Source organism: Formica exsecta, unplaced genomic scaffold (assembly GCF_003651465.1).
Source record: "Formica exsecta isolate Colony F162 unplaced genomic scaffold, ASM365146v1 scaffold80, whole genome shotgun sequence".
Classification (NCBI taxonomy): Eukaryota; Metazoa; Arthropoda; class Insecta; order Hymenoptera; family Formicidae; genus Formica; species Formica exsecta.
Genome location: NW_021853570.1, coordinates 2,394,040 through 2,417,104, shown reverse-complemented (window position 1 = coordinate 2,417,104; position 23,065 = coordinate 2,394,040). Strand labels below are relative to the sequence as shown.

The window sequence follows — 23,065 nt, the reverse complement described above, 5'->3', positions numbered from 1 at the left end:
ATTTTTACATTTCTCGCGTTGGAATGCGTGGTTCACTCGCCGCGCGGAAAGTGGAATCGATAGCCGTTATGTAGCTCCGATTTCAACGTGCGATTTGCACGAACCGGGAATCAGCTGACGATATTCGCGCCTCCTCAGAAACATAGAATTGCTGCCGTTATCCGAGGCACACAGAGAATCTCCACGAGAATCGAATTTCTTCGCTTTCGAGATTGTCGGATTTACTCGGTTACCCTCGGGATTCAAATTATTTGCCGAGACGGCGGAGATAACATCGTGACAGATCGGATATATTTGTGCGTTTCACTCGAAATCCCCCGTCTGAAATATAATTCAATAACATTAATATTATTTTTCAAAAATATTTGATTTTATTTATTTAATTTAATAAAAATTGCAATATTCTATAGATCCACGCGCGTATTATATCATGAAGAAAAGGAAAATAAAAAAACACGTGTCTCGCGTATTCGACCCCAATTACCATTAGCTTCGTTATCACTTCTCATTAATATTTAACGTGTCTGATCCGGAAAAAGAAGAAAATGTGAGAAACATTTTCCCACATACGGTGTATAATTCATGTTATGTCATCTGAGTTATCTCTATCTTTTCCCCAGTAATGCTGCAATGAAATTGTGTAAAAGAACATTTTAAAATACATGTAGGAGAACTTCCATTTTTAATTTCATATCTTTACCAAATGTTGATTTTAGCGAATTACATAAATTTCACATAAAAGTACAAACTTTTTCTTAAAAAAATATTGTCGAGATAGTAGTTTTTAAAATATTTCATCTACGTAGTAATTTTTAAATATTCTGAAATTCTTTGTAGAAACATACTTTGAATTATTTTTATCTTCATCGTTTTTTAACTTGGCGCACAATATCGCGCAAGCACGCCCATTATAATTTAATGGGAAAACCACAACGCTGCAGGGACACTGGCCGAAATTCAGGTGTAATAATAGCGGACAGTAAATGATCGAGAATTTGTGATATTGCCGGACGTCAGAAGCAGATAATGCAGAATAATGCGCGCGCGCGTAAAGGCTTGCTCAGTTGACCTCGGTTAACCTGGGCATGTCTATTCTGATAACAAGAAATCAAATCTGAATGCATGACATAATTAACTATTAAATTATTACTAATTTATTTTAATCCCGAATTTGTTGGTCCTGCGAATTAGCAAGAAATTGATATTAAAAATATGTTTGCCGGCTGAACATTACGCGCTTTTACTTTTTTGAAAAATATTAATTGCGAATCGTAAATACAAAAAACAAATATATTTGAATTAATTGGTAATTAATTGCTCAGATATACTGTAGAAATAGATTTCAAAAATATTAAATTCTTATAGATACATTAATATGAATACTATATAACTATATTGTATATATACAATAAATTATTAAAATAAGTTAATATCAGCTTGACATTAAAATGTTTCCCAAATTAATTGCTGCCGAAATATCCTAATTTTAAAAATTTATTACTCGAGGAAAAGGTTTAAAATGTAATCAATAACGCTCCAACGTTCATATTGCTAGAGATTAAATTATGAGAATAAAGAATATATTATGCCAATACAGTTAATTGTTTTCTTTTTCAATTTCTATTAATAATTGAAATTTTTATAAGTGAAAATCGGAATACTAGCGTAATATTAAGTCAGTACTCTCAATTCTTAATGTCAATTTTTAGCTAATTGGTAAGAACATTAAATTAAGGATTAGAGCAGTAAATTAGCAATAAGTTAACAATTAATTATACATTCAAATTTGTTTTTTCGTGGAGGAAATACCAGGTTAACAGAGATACACGATTGATATAGTTAAAGCGTAGTACGAATTACAAAACAGTTAATCTTCTGTGGCAGAATTCTAATCAGTTTCACGAGTTATCGCAATAGTTAAATTTGATCAATCAGTATGCTAAAAATTACTACAGGTAAAATTAAAATATACAGAATGTTTAGAAATACTTATATTTTATTATACGGAAAGGAATTATTTGATCACACAATCAATTTGCCATTGACTTTAATATCTTTCTAACCATCTTTAAGTCTCACTTCGCGATAGTTAGAATTCTTATAAGTCCGTCGATATCGTTTGCGAGATTCAGTGTGCTTTTCTTTAGCCGCTTTTGTTTGGTTTTTAGGATTCAGGTCATCCTTATTTCTGCTGCGGCGGCTTGTCGAATATTGCTACTATAAATCGTTTGAAAGGTATATATACTTTCTGAGCGCTTACGTTCAAGCATTAGCTGAGAATGATATTCGCGCAGGGGAAGGAATGGAAAGGTTCCGTTATCGTATCTCGAAGAAAGGGCTTTTAAGCTGCATGAAGCTTTTTTGCGCTTGGGGGAGAATCTGCTGATAGTTTGCTTATCCTACGCGTACTGCGAGGCAGACTGAATTAAAGGGAACAAAAAATAATTGCTGTTTTAGGGAGCAAAAAATTGAAATTAGCGAATTTCTCGATTACCGAAAAATAAGGTGTGGCAGCGACGTTTTTACGATATCATAATTTATTCGAAGGATTTATAAGACAATGTGACGAGAAACGTGACGTAACATACGTCTTATTTCTCCATTTAAGGAATGTTTACCGACGCGATATAGATCTTTGTATGTTTAACCTTTGAACGATGAACTATATCATATAGAAGGTTATACATATAAGGTTTCAAAGGTGTCTTCTAAAGAGGAGTAAAACTAATATATATTCAACTAATGTAGGAAAATTTCTCGACTTATTAAAACCGTGAATTTTGAGATATTGACAGTATTTTAGATGTTGATCTCTAACACTTTTTATCTTTATTGGTTCAGCACTTTCTCGCGTCAAAGTAGATTGTTCTATCAACTGCTAGCCTTTTGGCAGAGAGAAATAGTCTTCTCCTCTTCTCCGAGGCATGTTCGTGAAAACCTGTAAGATTTTCTAGTCGCTAAAAAATGATAGTTATGACGTTCTTGTTATCTGAACAGCACGTCGCAATCAATTTTATCCATCCATATATACCATTATAATAAAAACATCCTACAATAATTTATTTATAAGCATTTTTATTAAATTATAAATATATCTCTCCTAACAGTCATGTCGAAATATCTTTAAACTATTTTGTTTCGCGGTGTCTGCCTGCCATTTTAAAGGCTGGCAAGTTAACAGCTCCATCTGCATTTCCCACATTTTGGAACGCTATCGAAATACGAGCGGTATGTATGGCCGCAGGAAGTTGCTCCTCATACTGTCTCAACATCACGGAATGTCAAGGTATTTACATCGCTTGTATATACAGGTTCGTCGTCTACCGGTCTCGAAACAGGAGAGATGTTTGGTCCCGGCTTTGTATACCGCGCGACGCTCGCACTGACAGATCCGTCGTAAGCGATGTAGGTAGATATGCATACTCGTGTGTTTATGCACGTGCACCTGCAGAGGCGGGTGTGAAAGGTGTCTCCTCAATGTGTCCTAATTTATGTACACGAAAGACAAACGCGCTTGTATATATAGACGAGATTAGATCGCCGTTATATCTGCTTATCTGTCCGTTCGGCCGCGTTTGATAGGGATGTAATCTCGAGAATAGCTAGGTGACTTTCGGAATAATATTAATCAATGGATTTCAATTTCTATTCGATGATTTCAAGATACAATTTGTTTTCTTTCTTCATAACTTTTGTTTTTACGCGAGTCGATATATTGAATAAATTGAGATAATAAATTCAATTCGCTATTGATTTTGTAATATCGGAGGAAAGATTGATTTAAAGTAAAGAGAAAATCTCTCGTTCATATACATATATCGATGTATCAATTTTCACATTATGTCGGTCAGATTTTATTTGATTCTAGAGGAGGTCACATTTAATCCGCGTCATCTATCAAACGTTCCATTAATTAGGGCAACCTCGATTAAATTGCGGATAAGCTGTGCGATTTATTCAGCCTACTCTCTCACCTTCTGCCACTTCCGTTCTACGCTCTTGTTATCTTCCTGTTGAATCATTAACACGAAACCTCGTCTTTCTGATCTTTAACTGCATCACCATTGAAATTAGAACTTGGAGAGATTGCTAATTCGCTATTTCTAAATTAGAAGTCGTTAGGAAGGTCGTGGTCAAGGTTTAGCTAAATACTTTCTAGGTCGTGCATGAGATCGATTTACTAATTGTGGGTTAGAACTGCAAAACGTTCTTTAATGACTTCGGCAACAGTCTTTCAACTGATTCCCCTCTAACATCATACAGCGTCATGTTGAAACGTCGCCGCTTCGTTAGTATGCCGGGGGATAATTTTGTCGTGGTGGTTATGAATCGTAATTACTTCTCGCGAGAGTCTCATTATTATTTCCAGTGGTATAAGTTTCATAATTTGCCGTTTGGTTAAATACTTTTTAGATCGATTTATTATAAGTAAAAATTCAAAACTTGTTTTAATGACTTCGGCAACAGTCTTTTAATTGATTCGCTTCTAACGTCATACAGCGTCATATAATGAAATATTACGGCTTTGTTAGTTTGCCGGGGATATCCTTATTATGGTGGTTATCAATCGTAATTGCTTCTCGCAGAGTCACATTAATATTTCCAATAATATCACTCTATTAATTTTCTGTCTATTGAAGTAATCCATTGTATCATGGCCGCATACGGTTCGTGTTATTTGCACATGCATACCGCGTCCTTTGAAGCTCGTGCTTCGGCACGTCACGTGAATGTAATTTCGCCCCGAAATCGACGGAATAAAACGACACGGAGAAATATGATCATGACGCGAAGTTAGAAATCTAAGCTAGGAACGTTCTCGGCTGCATGATATTCGAGAATAAATTGTCTGTTCTTTTCTTTTTTTACATCCAGAAATCAAGCAATGTTGCTTGCAATATTGTAATTTTTTCGGAAAAAGATTATCGAAGAAAAATTACAAGAGCGATCGGAAATAGAAAATATTGTAAGAAATACTAAAAAAGATATTTAATTTTTGTAAAATTTATATTAATGGAATCTGATAAAAAGCTAACTAACAAAATTTCATTATCTCTCTTAAAATTTCACATTCTGTGCATGGCCGATTTGTTGTTTTTTAATTCCGGGATTGAACGATATGCCGATAAGCAATTTATTTTTAAATTTTCACAGATTTAGTATGGGAAAACATTTTTCTGCGAAAATTGAACGCGAATTCTAACTATGTAATGGATCTAGTTTATTCCTCAGAAATAGTGTAACGAGAACAATTTCCTTTAATGTAAATATCTAAGCGATTCTCATTAATTTTTAAAAAGCAAGCAAGTTCTTTTGAAAATGCGTCTCCTTGTTTTTTTTTTTCATCGTGATAAATGGAGCGATTTTACTCGTGATATAGATAACACATTTTATCTGGTGTTGATTTTATTTACGACATATGTCAGATAAATCAATTGCCGTAAATATTCTTGCAAAAGACATAAATAAATTGCGTACTCTCCGAGAGAGATAATTAAATCGTTGCTTTTATTGGAAAAAGTATATAAATGCGTGGGCTGAGTATGTGTGTGCGTGTAAGCTATTTTTATCCCGGGACAAAATGTTGCTATAGGTACAAAATCTATTCATCTTTGTTTCTGTGATCGACAACTTTTGCTTTGAGTCACGTTGGAGCTCGCATATTCTATTTCTTTACTTCGGAAAAGGCCCAGGAAGTGTATTGGGATATTTTATGTACCTGCTCTGTGTGAATAACTAACTAGCTATGATTCTTCATGTAATACGAGTAAAGAAACTTAAATGGTAACATTCATAAATGTCAGTGACTAGAAAAGATATTCCAAATGATAAAATATTTTGATGATAAATAATGTGCATAAATAAAAGACTGATATTAAGAAAAAGGAAAAAATAATTATTTATCTATTGATTGTTTTTTCTTAAACATTTTAAATATAAAAATTATAAAATTTAGTGTATTAGAAAAAATTGAAACAATGCAAAAGGAAATCTAAAGAACTCTACGAATTTTTTCATTTTTTACATTAATATAAGAGACACTTGGTTATAAATTTATCATGAAATCATTTATTTTCGTTAATATTTACACTTGATTACATTTTTATCGCAAACGTTCAATGTAAGATTTATCAACTCAACTCGATGCAATTCAATTCTTCTTGAGGATAACAAAGTGAAAAGATTTTCTTTCTTTCCTATAAAATTGGAAAATCATAAAGCTTGAATAACTTGTATAACTTTTTATGCTATAAATTTGCTATGATTTTTTACTGTGGCTATATCGATTGCTTTGATATCGCGATAAGGTTTAAATGCCGTATCAATACAAATAAATATGTCAAAATCATTATTCTAATTTGTGAAATATCTCGATAAATTGCATTTACCTAATTATTTATTATTTTAATCACGTGACACCTAAGTATGACGAATTTTATAAAATGCAATTAATTGATCGAGCAATTTATTTTCGATCACCGTACAATTCGCGCAAGATATATCGTTGCGCTATATTATGGATAGTTACATAGAATCTCTTATATAAGTTAGCTAATAAATTTAAAAATACTATCTCTTTCCGGAAAGAATATGCGATGACATTTTTCACAAATATGGTTTACGCGAGAAATGTTATAGTGTATATTCTAATCTTATTACGTGCAGGAAAAATAAAAGCTAAAAATTCAGAATAAAAATGTTTTATTATCCCGGAAATATCGTCCAAAATCATTATTCTAATTTGTGAAATATCTCGATAAATTGCATTTACCTAATTATTTATTATTTTAATCACGTGACACCTAAGTATGACGAATTTTATAAAATGCAATTAATTGATCGAGCAATTTATTTTCGATCACCGTACAATTCGCGCAAGATATATCGTTGCGCTATATTATGGATAGTTACATAGAATCTCTTATATAAGTTAGCTAATAAATTTAAAAATACTATCTCTTTCCGGAAAGAATATGCGATGACATTTTTCACAAATATGGTTTACGCGAGAAATGTTATATTCTAATCTTATTACGCGTGCAGGAAAAATAAAAGCTAAAAATTCAGAATAAAAATGTTTTATTATCCCGGAAATATCGTCGAGGAAGTTTACTTATAACGCCGGATGCGCGTAATACTGATTCAGGCTTGAATAAATTCAGTGAAGATACCCATGCAAACTCGTAAAACAAGAAAAAAAGAGACAGAAGAGCACATGCAGAATATAAATCCAAAAATGTGAGATATATGCGGCAAATCTTTCTTTCTGCGCGACTTTTCTCGAAGAGATAGCGAAATACAAGACATCCGGCAAAAAATAAGAATCGTGTTGTCAGATCGATGAAAAGAAGTCATCTCAACTTTTTATAATTTGCCATGTGCATCCTCTTTCACCATTTGCCTTTACGTCTTCATGGTCATAAATCGTAAATTCTTTATCGTCCAATAACGTTACTTTCATTTTTATGTTTTTTATTACGAATTTTATGGCGTAAATTTAAGCGTGAACGTTTATACGATTAATCAATTGCACTTTCTTTCGAAGCAAGATGTGACGCGCCAGAAAATTCTTAAAATCATTACAATGGTTCGAGAGAACATTTTACGAAAATCCATTGGCTGCAGGATTTACGCAGAACTTGCTTTGATTTCAAGTCTAATGCATTGTACACGTGCAACGTAACTATAATAATATATTATGTAATAGTAAAGGTGCTTATAATAGAAGTAATATGTATTTAAATCCGACCATCATATACAGCTTTCAAATTAAACTTTTACTGTGACGCGATTTTAATTTACTTATAAAAATATTCGGTATTGAAAAAAATGAAAAGTAGCAATAAATGATAATTTTTTTTGATATTTTTTGTAAGGAAAATGTTTTCGATTCGACATTGGTCAAGAATTTTTGAATACTCTCTTTTCGCTTATATATATATATATTGCAATATCATAATTTTATATAAATTTATATAAATGCGATTGTTAAAAATATTAAGAACTTAGAAATTCTTTAATTCAATGCTTTATGCAGGCAATAAAACCTTACAATTGCAAATTTACAAACCAATGTACATATCAGCAACTATAGTTTCTAAGTTCAAGTCGAGATGTGATAGTCGAGATACTTATTCATGCGATCAGTTAGCGTTGTATGATGTTGCTTCCCTTGTCGGAAAGTTTGACAATAACTTTGTCAATTTGGTGAGATGTTTAATGCTTTGTAACTCTCTGTTATTGTAATTGGAATTACTCTCGATTATATGATGTATATTTGTCTCTATTTCATACATACACGCACACAAACAAACAAACAAGTGTAATAAAACCCGTAAAATTTTTTAATTTGCCTAACTTTTCTCAAGATATAGTTTTAATTTTATCAACAGTATATCGTTAAAATAATAAATTTTTTCTGCATGAGAATTATATTTTTATCGTTAATTTTCACAAATTTACTTTAATCCGTGTTTATAATTAAGCCGTCTATTAGCTGAAAATTGAATATGCTTTGGAAGAACCTTCATCAAACGATACGTCATCTTGCGATAGATTAAGTTTGTGCGTACATTTTGGACGCACCATTTTCGGTATGACAGCTTTCCTAGGCGAACGTCGTGCTTCATTATCATTTATATATAGTTTATATATATATATATGGTTTATATTTTATATACAGGATATATATATATATATATATGCATTCCATTTTAATCAATATATCAAATATGTCACAAACTGAGTAATATCAGAAAAAACATTCAAAACAAAAATAGTAGAGTTTCGAACTTCTGTAGTTAAAATTCTACGTAGATCGAGAATAAATTGCCCGATTGAATAATTGTTACGTGATTAAAATAATAAACAATTAGGCATAATTGCAATTTTTGAAAATAATTTTCGTTTCGACTTGTGTTTCGTGTCAGTCGACAATACTCGTAAATATTTGAAGTACACGATTATCGAGTCTGCGACTAATTGATTGTGCGGATAATACGCATTATTGGATTAGATTAGCCGATACGTTGATTGCTATCTGCGAATGCGTTGATATTTTACTGTTTTTATCTCTTTCTCTCTCTCTCTCTCTGTCTTCGAATTTATCCTGTTAATATAATTTAGGACGAATTTACTTTTACGAAAGAAGAAGTATTTTAATGAAACAATTTCAAGCACAAAACCGTTTTCTTACGTTAATATTTGCAATCAGACGACAGGGCTGGCATTCCTCCCTGCGGATATTTTCGCGAGTTATAGCGGAAAAGTTTCTTGCTATGGAAATAACTCGCGTTCAACTTCGCAAAACAACCAGTTTCCAATGTTAACGAGTCGTACTCGACGGATTATTAAGTCAACGTGTATAACGCTATTGTGTAGGAAGTATACTATGTTGCTGTTTACTGAAATTGGAAATATTTACCACGCGTAAAAAAAATATAATAATCTCTTTTATCTGCGAAATGATATAAAAACTGTTGTCAAACCGGGAAAGTTAATGTGGCGAACCGTAAAATTTGCCCCAGTAGACTTGAAAATGTCGTCTCGCGCGGTCGAAGTTGTAAACTGTTCCGAAAATTTATGGCTTTTACCGAGAAAGCGTGTACCTGGTTGCTGTCGTTGTTCAACCTGTAGCAGACATTTTTCTTGATAAAGTATGTGAAATGTTACCATACACTTTCTCTCGCTCTACATTTTGAGATTTTACATCATCTGAATTTTTAAACAACACCTGTTTATAAACTTGAATTTTCAAAGACACACGTATTCAGGTACAGTTTGCATAAATATAGCGTAACATTCGTATTTTTAACATGTTCCGTGTTCATTATTCGAAATTGAGTCAAACGTAATGTAGCATGAAAATTGTAAGTAAATATTTCTCTCACGTCATTACATAAAATTATTCTACTTTGTAGCAATTGATTTAACACGACGGTGCACGAAGTTTGAAATTTTCAGTAGATGATGTACTTCATTCCACTTCGGATGAAAAAAATACGCATTAATAAAATTTACATTTAGCGCGGTTTAAAATACAGGCCGTTTTTCCATGGAAAAACCCGTTAAAGACATTCGCGGTAATTTTTCACAGGTTTATAGAGCGAGACGTTACTTGTCTTCTTTGTTTTGCTATCAACATTACTCGCGACATTTTTCTCATCGGGTACTGAATAAAACTTAGCGAGAAAAATATTCTTATTGTTAGCCGGATATGCGCATGCCGAAAGTATTAAATTCCGCATAGCTCGGAGAGGTCTACTATTGTACTTCACATCAACGGTGAAACCGCTATTTATTAAACGCGATCTTTGTGATACTTGGACTTTATTTTGTTATAGCTTGCGTTTGCCGGAAAATATATAGAGCTTGCACTTTAAAACGATGCGGTTTATCGTCGATCAAAGAGAAGCACAGTTTTTCTAAAATTTAATATTCTTCGCGAGAGATGAACGTGTATGAACAAATACAAGCATATGCGCTGATAATATATTATTTTTGACAAGATAGATTATACTCTCTTCTCTCTCTTTTTTCTCCAGAAGACGGATTATTGGAGAATAATAGAGACAATGCATAATTCGCGATTGGACTCAATTGGATGAATATCATAGAGCTTTCATTCACAGTCGGTCCACTTTTTAAATTTGCGCATTTCTCATCTCCTTCTCTCATCCATTTCAGAGCTTTTCTCGCAGATTTTCTGAAACTTGTTCTCGCAGCGTAAACGACATTGTATCTCCGGCAAATCTTTCTTGTTTCTCTGGAGAAGTTTAATTTAAGACCTGGGCAAATTTCATCCTATAATTTCTCAACGTTGAACGTAGCAAAAAAACTTTATAGTTTATCGCATTTAAAATTCTGTATAATCACTAAAACGAAACACGGATCGAAACGGCCTTTTTCGCGAACGCAGTTTTACCGCAAAAATTTCTCTCGGGAAAACATCGCCGTTGATCGAGTAAAAACACGGGCGATATGTTTTGCAGTTTCTATCTCCCTGTAGTTTTGATATCATTTTCCTTGTTATATTATGCCCTCTGGCATAAAGAATATTGCTCAAATATCCGAATAGAACTGTGTACTACTCTGTATTATCTAAATGTTTCTCTTTTTTTCTCTGTTTCTGTAAAAAGAAATACTCCGTCTCATAAGAATGTAATTTTATGTTTTCTTAATTCTCTTTCCATTAGCACGCGGAAAGACACTTTTATGTGTCCATCTCGACACTGCCCTTTTTTTGTTCGGCCTTAACTTCTCGTTAATCCAAATCATTAATGTAATCACTAATTTATCCGATGACGCGTTAAATCCGTACTAACGCGAAAATGTAATTTTACCCAATCCAATAATGTCTTGTATTCGTCTTTTAATCGATTTGAAAATTCTCTCACGCACCTCTTAGCATTTATTTTTTAGTGATCGTATTTAAAGATGCTTTAATAATGGAAATTTTTTACATACCGTATTGCTTCTTCTTTTCGCAGGTTTCATAAGTCTAGTTTATATTAGAAATATTATTTATATTTATAAAGCTTTAAATTTATTGACGTCTCTTAATTCTAGACGTTGAATAATTTTGTAATTGTGCTACAATATCAATTTTTCGATATCAAAGAAAAAGTTGGCGCCAATTTAATCAAATAAAAGAAAAATTCTTATAATGTTACGTAAAACTCTACAAATACATGTAAAATATACATTTTGTACATACAAACACGAAAACTAATTGCGTTTATATGTACGTGTATATATGATTTGATTTTTGTTTTATTTATTAAATAGGAAAATCTTTTTATTTTTTTCTTGATTTATATAATCATTTACATAATTGTCAGAAATAATTAATTTCATAGGAAAATAAAATTACTAAATTTTGTTTATAAAGTGGGGTGACTGTAGGCCTTGGCTTTTCCGTGATTTTATGCCATCAGTATATGAATTAATACGGTTTCCGGTGCGTTTGCAACGTCGTTTGCACGTAATTGTCGTTGCAATTACGCGTCATGCTACTCACTAATTGCGATTACTAGACGCGGAGCAAAAATATGAGAGTGTCGTTGAATAAGAGCAGGAAATATTAATGAAAGTAAAATGAACGCGAAAATTTTTTAGCGCGGAAGGATCAAGAGGGTGAAAAAGTCGCGAAGGAAAATATTGAAATATTTTGCGTTACTGGTGAAGGAAAATGCTTTTATCGCAGTACGATATGTACGAAAGTTAAATCACTCTCCCAGAAACGAGCAAAGCGCAAAAACTTTATTGTGGTTTCATGTTGATTTTGCTTTCTTCTTGTATATATGTTTAATTGCTTCTTTGGCTAAATTAATTAATTTTTTACTTGGATAACCTGGGCAGACGAAAATAATATTTTGTGAAAAAAAAAAGTTTTTTAAATTTGTACTCTTACATGTGTTTTTTTAACATAAGCTTGTTTAATTCTCTTTCTCTTTAGTTATATATTCTAGTTTTTTCTTTATTTTATTTTATTTGAATTTTTCTTTACATATCTTTTTCTATATATCCATAATTTTCACATAATTCTCACGAAAATAGAATTTTTACTATATTTGATTTTAATCTAGTCAGCGTAACCTTGCATTTACATTAATATTAGGGAAATATGTAAAAGTTTTTTTTTTTAGTTCCGAAGAAAATCCATCATCAAATTTAATCTCGAGGGATTACATCGTTTTGGGGAAAAACATTTTTCCTTCTTGGAATGAAAATACGCACGTCAGGAAATACGTCATTACGATATGGCGCACGTGTGAATTCTGCGTGATGGCGCGTTATTTATCGCCGGAAAATCCGATGAGTAATTGTTACGCACGCTGACTTGTCGCGAGAGTGATCTATTGTGATCCACCTGTTGTACTACGATACAATACGGCATTACGGTATCATTAATACACTCGGTGCGTATTCGGAAGAAATATCAATGTATTGTTTGTACATGCAATCACCGCAGAATGAATGGATACACTTATACAGAGAGACATGCGATCACAATGTAATCTACTAGATTATCTTTCTGTCGAAATCCACCCCGGGATATATATTGGAGCATTAATGCTGTAACCAGAATTGTAAATCCGAGGTTACATCGTAATACTCTTCGAGAAGAGATTATGAATTAGTATTCTATATACATGACGCACATTAATTCTATTTTTTGCAAAAGATTTGTGAAAATTAATCTTAGAACAAATTAAAATATTCCAGCATTTATCATTTGCATATTCAAGACGCTTATAAATATGAGATCATATAAGTAGTTAAATTATGTAATAAAAAATAATGCGATGCAAATTTAAATCAATATACAGCGTAAAGCTCTACTTGTTACAAAACTGATTACGCGAGCTAGTAGTGGCGCAAATTATGGCTATAAGCCACGAAAAATGTATACGATCCGTGAATTTAATGGAAGGTGAGTGCGCGGTAATTTCACTCTAGCACGCAGAGGAGCGTCTCTCACGGAACAATATCTCGTCACGAAATTTGCGCATATTTCCGAAAAATTGCGACGAATAATTCCGTCCCGAAAAGTCAGTCACATCCGGCAAATTATGCGATAAAAGTTGCGAAATAATTTGAGATTAGCGATTCACATCGCATCGAAATATTCTTGAAATTCAAGCGGACTTGTTTTTTAACTTTTATTCCAGACAGGTTCTCTATTTGTTTTTTTTTTTTTTTTCTCTTATAACGTCGAAGCGCTTTGCCCCTCAAAGAATATTCCACGATCTAAAGTAGATGCTGGAAACAATTGGCGATTCCTCTGAAGGATCTCTTAGCTATTCGCGGGGAATTGAATTTAACAAGCGTGAATTTTAGAAAAATATCTGTGAAATTAATTAAAATCTATCGAAATTATTCATCCTGTGAGGTGTTGGATTGAAATAAAATTGAACAGCTGTTGCTCTTGTGATATGAATAGAACTTTTTGTCAGTTCATTGATTTTCTATACTCTGTACTATTTTATATTTTATTTAATATATTCGCGCTCGAAGAGTACAATATCAAGTGAAACTCATGTAAATGACTCTGGAAGGAAAATTTCGTCGATTTTTTATTTGTTATAATGAAACGCGAAATTGCTAACCATTGAAGTTTGAGAAACTTTTGCTTCGAGAATACCAACGTGCAAGATATCTGTTTCTATTCTAGCAGACGCAAATTAGACGCTTTTCGTGTAAATATCACTATTAGGTAGTATAATACGAACAATTTAATAATTCTGCTCGCTCTCGCATTGCGAGAAATACGGAATGATTTTCTCGTGCTATTCTCCGATATTACTAGTCGCCTACGGGGTTAGTTTGTCATCGAATATCAAACTCGCAAGGATTTTTTTCGTCAAAATTGATGTACTGTCTATCCAAATTTTTCTCTGGCCTCAATTCGCTGTGTAATATGGGTTATTCGTGTGTAACTTGAACGCTCAAATTTTACACATATTTTTTATTCATCTAGTTATGATATATATGCATAGCTATATTATATGATATGCAATCAAATAATGCATGAAAAATTCTTTTTTTCTTTTTGTATCGATATATCAAAATAATATGAAAATACCCGATCATTATATTAATGATATCAAAAGAGCATGAAACAAATTGTTAATTTTATTCGTAATTTTATTGCATGTTTTGATGCGATCGCGTTTTTTGTCAAATTGATGTTTTAAAATAAAGCATCTCGTTTTTTTCGTCGATGTCGCCGAGAATGAAATTTTCAATGCAACGTGATGTCCAACAGTCTGGAAAGCAATGTTCATGTGGTTCCGTTCGATTCGCGCGAAGTATTTATTACTCGTGATGAGCAATTTGTAACTTCGTTAAAACTCATTTCGTTAAAATTTACTTTGCCACATATTCAAATCCTGTGTCTTTTTAATCTCTCTATTATCATATCCGTAACTAAAGAAAACTCTTTGCTAAGAAAATAAGAGAATTTTATTTTACAATTGGCTCGAACATACTTGAGCGATCAAATAAATTACAATTACACGTTACTTGTTTTTTATTAAAGACAAGATAGTTTTGCTTGCGGAATGGTTTTTCGTTATGCAAAATGAGAAGGTAATACCGGAAATGGAATGAGAACGTAGAACGTGAAACCGTCATATAATAGTTGATGAATAGTTTCATATGTCATATGTCATATGTCATATATATATATATATATATATGAACGTACGTGAACACTTTGGAGTGAATAGATACTGTTAATTTATACACCCGCATAAAATTCGGGTGTATATTTATAATAATAAATAGCCATTTTTTCGTACTATATACGACATTTGATTTTTCTCTTTGGTTTTCCGCGGACGAACTCTCTACTAGATTGGTGCCTACGGAACATGATCACACGATATATATATATATATATAAATATATATAATTTGGCGAATAATTTAATTTATGTATTTGTCATTTCTTTTCGATAATAATCCTTCGCCGATACTTGTTGCTTTCTTCTTCTCCAACCGAGCTACTCTTTTTTTTTTTTTATATCGCAGTGGTCATCGCTCCGCGTTTTACGATCTCTTGTTCTCTTTCTGCCGTTATCGACATCGCTGTCCGACTTGGCGTATTATCTATGGTTTGCTGATATTTGTTGGTATAGTTGTTGTGGAGATAGTTTATGAAACGTCTGCAATACAACGGAGCGTTATTGCAATAATGTTATTGTCAGTCAATTGATCCGATAATAGCCATGTTATTCTTTCAAACATTCTCGCATTTAAAGGTTAAATGTATCATATTGCAGAAGCACAATTATAATTATTATTATAATAGAATTTTACAAGTTTTACGACAAGAAATGTAACGGTTATTTTAAGAGATATCTATTTTAATAAATTAATCTTCTTTATTGATTATATTCTCTATTGAGATAGATAATTTTGCGGAAAATTTTTGTTTCCCAAATTCGGTGAAGATTACACAATTATAATTGCGCAAATCATGTTTTTACTTTGATTATATAAAATTCTTCAAATAACAAAAATTAATCATGTATCTATCATATTTATGTTGATAATGGAAATTTTATCGTCCTTTCTCTCAATTATGTTTAAAATAAAGTTCAAATATTTGATATCTGTTGAAATTAATTTGAAGAGCTCATTAATAAATGTTAAATTTAGTAATGTGATCGCTATGTATCTAGTAAATACAGTGCGTGAAGTTATGCAAGAATGATTAATTAAATACATGCTTGGCGTAATTTTATGGAGATTCGCACACGATACAGTTTCAATTTCATTGTCGTATGAACTATTTCGAGACTTCTCTTAATGTAGATCGAGATGAAACGACGAAGAGAGAAAATAGCATGTCTAGGAAAGCGTACATATGGGACAAAAACTTTTCCCTTTCGTGATTTCGATTGACCTTCTCTCGGCGCGCAATAATGTGCGCCTTTGTCAAAGTGAACACACATTCTAGGTCCCGAAATAAGACGCACGCGCGTCTTTTCCTTTGGCGCTATAACCCATAAAGAATCCATTAAATCGTAATAAAGCCCTCGATAAAGAGCTCTCATATTATTAAGATAAAGGGTTCTCATATTAAACACAGAATAAGGAAAGTAATGTGTTCTTTTGTGATAGAAATTGTGTTACTAAAATAAGTTTACTTTTACGCTTATTTTTAGAATATTTAAGGTAGTAATAATATAGTAATATCTCCATATGAGGACGTGTTATTAATGTATAATTAATTTTTTGCAATTAAAAATGTATTACAAAAGAATTTAAATTAAGATAAAGTATACAAATTATAATATCTTTTATTACATTAAGAAATTTCTGAATATTTCGAGTATTTTCGCGATTGCTGTCTTCGAAGTGATGATGCTTTCGGCGTGCTTTCGTGATATAAATTATAATTAATTAGTAGAGCATTTATTTCAACGGGAGAGTCGCAGGTGTGTCGTACGCCATTAATGCGTGGTTGGGGGAAGATCCTTGTTTTATACCCCACTTTAAATATCATAATATCTCCGGAGTATAGTTCCTTAAGCAAATATAGTTCTCCTTTCTGCCCGGTCATAACTGAAAGCTAGCGAAACAATCTTTTCGTGATCTACTTTTTGGACGTGTCAGAGGATAAAGCTATGGCAGGTCGATCGGAGGGAGACGCAAAGGATGTAGCAAAAAGGGAGTTGAATATTGGCTCTCTTAAAAGCTCGTCTTTTAAAACGTCATGGCGAAAAAGTAGTCGTATTACAATGACAATTTTATTTTCCTGTTTCTTTGACACGTTCCGTAAAAACCACTTTACATTGGCATTTCCCGTCTTTACTTGACATTCGAAAGTCGACAATTTATATAAATTTGATACGCATCGCTAATAGACAATTTTATATAAGCTAGTAAATATATATTAAAGTTATTTCTCTCTCTCTCTCTTTCTCTCTCTCTCTCTCTCTCTTATAAATATCTCAGTTTCGTTTTTAGATTAGATAATAGATTTGAAGAATATATTTCCTATTTGAATCCCGTAAAAAAGAAGTTTATGAGATAACATCCATTTATTTCAAAAGTTGAAGAAGCATGGCGTGTCATGAAAAGATTTTGGACTGCACTAAAACATTTTCATTTGTACGAATCACGTGATTTTAAAGATTGGGTCAGAGATATGTTTAAACCTCCCCAGAGTACGGAATATCGCCGCAGGAGCATGTAGTACAACTACGTAACTTCGAGAATTGCATCCCTCTCTTGTACGGCCTCCAGCTACGCTTACATCAATTCCATTAAAGAGCAATGTAGAAAGACATTAGGCTTTATTACTTTTTTCTTTGTTTTTTTAAATATCTTATGACAAAGTATGTATAACGGTTACGCAATAAAATCTGCATATTATATGATATAGTTCTTACACAAACTAAAAGAGGGATATCGATTCAGAGAAAAAAAAAATTGAGATAATTGGAGTTGTAAAAAATAGTGTTTCAGCTGGCCGGGGTGTACGGGTTGAGAGCTAAGTTGGCGAAAGATTGTTCGGGCGTATTCTAGCGGTTGTGAATCTAATGTGAAAGCACGTCGAGTATCTCAACGATGGCAAAAGTAGCTAAACTTTTTACTCCTACTGAGATGCGGGTGCTTTGGAGTGGTGTTGTTGCGAAGCGCCGAGGGTTACTCAGTTGGTACATCAAGAGGACTTCTTACAAGATTCCATTGCTTGCGTTTTGGACTTCGCAAAAAGTACAGGATAATCCTGCGCCAACTACGGACAATTCTCGCGATAAGGTTACACCGTATAATTTGTACAAAGTAATCCGACCGTTGCCTTATTCAGGGGAAACTCCGCTTACAAGTTTGATCCATGACGCGACACGTGAAACTGGTTGGGGAATTTACTTAAGGGATAGTTCGTAAAGTGCGTCGTAAAAGAAAAATCTCCTCGATGACAACACGCTTTCCCGCCGGCTAAATATGAGCAGACGCTACTATGTTTCCATGTAATATATTATCAAAGTCGTGGCTGTAAAGCTGAGAGTTTAAAGGGGATCCGCTTTTTGGTTAAATTAGATGGTAATAATATCTTTTCAAAATAATATCTGTTTGCTAATTACCGCGCGAATGTTTTATTAATAGATTTAGTTAATGCACATATATGTACAATAAAATTATAACGTTTGCATGCAAATCAGTTTTCACACAGGTTATCTGCCTGAAATTGCGCGACCTCCTTGTATACAAACATCTAATGAATAATCTCGAATAGAGGAACATGTTTTGTTAATGAATACCTTTTCTAAAGAATCGCGAGAAAAGTAGAACGTGCTTTGTGCATATACAATTATTCTGGAAAATTTTAATGTACTTTACTCATGAATATCTTAATTAGGCAAGCATTGTAACAACTACCTTTGATATGGTCTCGTAAGTATTTATTAGCTCATGTTTGAATCCGGATGTACTCACATAATTCCAGGACTCCTAATTATATCTAGGGTGAATACATTAATATACTCATACATATACATATGCATACAAATGTAATTTTAATTAATATACATTCATTTTTGTACGGTAAATGTTTAAGTAGCTTTCGTGTTATATATTTGGAAAAACACGAATGCCAATTTTCTCACTTCGTGAGAGAAAGAGTAATAATACGTAGGATTACAGTGCAAGAATGTAATAAAAGTTTTATTATCCCTCGAAATCCTATACAATACCATCAAACTAGAAAAAGAGTAACGTGCAATGAAATAACAAGATTCTAAAGAGCATTGCTTACACGAATATACATTACATTTTTACATTCACATAAATCATGGGATTTTGCGAAGAATAACTTTAAACATGTAAATTTGCCCTTCTCACGTTTTAAATTTACTCCAATATTCTTTCTATAAAACCTTGCCAAGAATTGTTAATCCTATCGCCGTCACTAATTTTTTACCAAGCACGCGAAAAAATGTATAATATACTATATATATAAGTTTTATTTCTCAATATATGTATTTATTAACGATTTATTAGACGTTTTTCGAGAGTTGGACAAGTTTTTTTTTCTTTTTTTTTTTTTTTTTTTTTTTTTTTTTTTTTTTTTTTTTTTTATGTCGGTCGCGTCGTATATACGATATTTCGCATTCGTTTTCTCGGAATTTCTGTCGACTTGACTTTTGTACAGATGAAATTCTATCTGCGATTTATCGTGAAGGGGTCAGAGGGTTAACGAGACGCGAAACTTGAGTCCCGAATTCTGTAGTATCGTACCCGCGAGGCATCGTATCGTTTCTCTCCGACAAATATAGGCAATTCTACCGTCTGCCCTTGTCGGTTCGCTTCTCGGACGAATCTAGGCAACACGTTTACTCCTCGGAAAGTTTCACGGCCTAAAGGCAAAAGATTACCTTACAATCAAGTACCACACAGAACAACCATCTGTGTATTGAGTTACGGGGAGGAGAATTCTATTGCAACCGGGGAATTCAATTTGTTTGTTTTAATTGCTTTTGTTCCTCTTTTTTTTATTTTTTTTATCATCACAATTGTTCTCTTTAATTGTAAGTCGTATATAGTTTTTGTGTATACAGTTGGACTATAAAAGTAATTAAAAGAATTGAGATATTTTATATATAAAATGTATTTGAAGCTATGTTGATATATCTGGATATATTTATATTGTGTCCATCATGAATTCGACTGTAAAATCCGCTCTGTAAGCCTTATAAATTATAATCTCATAATGTCATTTTTAATTACGTTGTTAGAAAGAGAAATCAACATTGAATTGCTTTCGATCGAATAAGGGCGTGGAGGAAATTTATTTTCTTCGCGTTGTAAACATCGTAGAGCGCGAAGTAAATATTTTAACTCGTGAAGGATTGAATAAAATGTGCCAAAATTTATCTCTTTCTCTCGCATCATGATAACGTATTGAAAGAATTAAAAGAAAAAGAAAGCTATTGTTCCTCCTTTTGCCTGTTTATGTTTTTCAAATCAATTTTATTTTTATTCAGCTTGACTTTTTGCCAGATTTTTTTGCCGCTGATGCGAGTCACTCGTGCGACGAATCAACCACACATTGCGAAGTAAATTGAATATCATTCATCGACTTTTTTTTGCCAGTCCCCGTTTCGGACCAGTACTTAATTCCCATCGCGAGGGTAACCCTTGTGATTAGACTCGATTTTTTTTCAAAACGAACTCACCTCCCTTCTTTTGCTTCATACTAACCTTTGATAAACGCTCGCTATTAAACTGTCCCGACATCGGATAACGAAGCATAAAAAATGCATGAAATGATGCACTTGGTATTTCGCTTTGCCGGAATTAACTGTATTAATTAAACGTAACAGCGTCATTATAATGACATAGGATAATAGGGAGTAACCTCTTGCAAAGAGCGATGTTTGATGCTAACAGACGATGTAGATGAAAAAATCAACAGTTTGTGAAATGATTATTCGCAACGATATTTTGTTTGCAGGTCCCATAATTTGCGATACATATATCATGCATTACGAAATAGTGAAATATTATCGAGACGACATTGACAGATGCCGTACACCGTCTCGTTGAGAGAAGATCACGGCCTTTAACAAAGCAGAAGCAATATTTCAGAATGAAAAAGCAATGTTTCGACCTTGGAAACGATCCAACGTCTCTCGCGTATCTTGCGCTTATTAAGCGTCATAGTATGTGACGTGGGCTAATGCTGCAAGGAGAGACCCCGTCAGAATCATTCGCGGTCGTGAATCAGCAATGAACGCGAGTATCGAAAATCTATACGTCATGCTGCGAACAAAAACTCGCACAAATGGCGGAATTTTTGGATAACGAGTCAAACACAAAGTCGCGTGAATACGAGCGCGAAATGTTCGATGGTTCTCTCAAAGAAGCGAGCTCAAAGAGAATGAAATAATCAATATTCTATCAATTCCTTTACCTCTGATATCAACAGCGACCGAAGTATACTTATCAGGAGAGATATGATTCAAATGTTATAAATTAAATAATGTAAAGGCAGATATTCTCTATAAAATATTCTCTATGTAACTTTTTTCTCTTTCTACTTTGCAACGGTTAAAATTTTAACGGTTAATTTAATTTTAAGATATTAATATTATCAAACGTGAATATCTTTTTCGCAAATGAATATTGCGCATAGCTAATACAAATATTTTTGTATATACGTGATAGTAAGCCGTATTGTGTAACTAACGGTAATCTGTAAAGTTACAATCGTCAATTTAACTTTCCGTAATTAATGTTGATGGTGATATTACCATAATTATCTGTTGGTCAATTATTTCATATTCCAGCATATACGTAATATCATATACCAGCTGCGTGTAAATCGCGCGTATAGTCGAGGCAGATATCGGGAATATTGCAGATGTTTTAGACGCGGGGATAAATCCGGATAAGCTAAATCAACATACCTGGAAATTAATTTAGTTCGTGAAATCTTCGTGATGCGAGATCTACGAAAATTTTCCGGGTAATTGTCGCACCGGATCTCCCCTTGTTCATGCTTGGCCAACTTCGTGTATTCTCTTCGATGTCATTCTAGTTGGAGGGATACGAGTATTAACCTTCGTGCACACTAACTTCCACCAAACTAGCTTCTTCGCCGAACACATTCGGTAGTTTGACGTTTTATATGTCGGCGCAATATCTTTGTATGGATGTCGACGTTATAGTACTTTTGTATAAAATTTGAAAGCGATTCATAAAGTTTCTGCTGATTTGATGTATTCACACTTTTTGTCTAACAATAAGTGTATCGCGCAAATATTTTAATTACCGGTATAAATGATTCAAAAAATTCTCTAACTCTTAAAAAATTAAGACTAAAGGAAACTATCTCTCTTATATTAAATATACTTGGTAAATTATGTAATCAATGAACTAGATTTATATTTTAGATTTATTTTACTTTGAATAACACGTTGGATTTTGAAATATATCTTCATTAATACTACGCTTCCATAAAATATATCTTTTAGTTATTTCAATGGTGTAATCTTTATCGTATAACAAGAGTTAGAATTGGACACTTAAAGATCGATTTTTCTCTGTCACTAGCACGCCAGGGTATCTCCGGAAATTTACTAGTGGCTCGAAGTTCGTCGGTCTCGATTCTATCAGTCGAGTCACGTCCATGTGTTCTTTTTGGATTTCTCTGTCGAACTTTCAGAGCCCCAACCTTTTCTCGTTTTCAACTGCGATTAATCACGGTTGCGCGAGTCTTCATATGCAAATTTGTCCGCCCAAGGAAATTCACGAAACATTATTTCACCAAAAATATTTCCACTCTGTCCATCAATAGAGCACAATTTTGAGCCTTGTTATCGATCTTCCAGCATTTATGCATTTTACTTCGCGAAAATAGGTATTTTGTGTGTAGATAGTACGTAGTTTCTGTCAGCCTTCAGTGATGATGAGCTTCGAAACCTCGTGCGTATGTCAGGAATAACGAAATTTGCATACAATTCGAGTTCCTCGACGGCTCTCGGCCGACTGACCGAAAACGCGACTACCTTGCGCGTCTTCGTTATCCGCGCATGTGCCGCCGCAAT

At 33.1% G+C, this 23,065-nt stretch overlaps 1 protein-coding gene across 2 annotated transcripts in view; it reads right to left on the bottom strand.

The window, feature by feature from the left end:
* Window positions 1-23,065, bottom strand: part of LOC115244129 — a 28,340-nt gene extending 5,275 nt beyond the window's left edge. Inside the window, exons 1-2 of one of the 2 annotated variants that reach the window (XM_029821528.1) lie at window positions 22,693-23,065; window positions 21,926-22,052 (exon numbers count right to left, since the gene is read on the bottom strand). The gene's annotated coding sequence lies outside the window, so the exon portion shown is untranslated. Of the gene's footprint in view, window positions 1-21,925 lie in introns of both variants that reach the window. The other variant, XM_029821529.1, reaches the window with a different exon arrangement.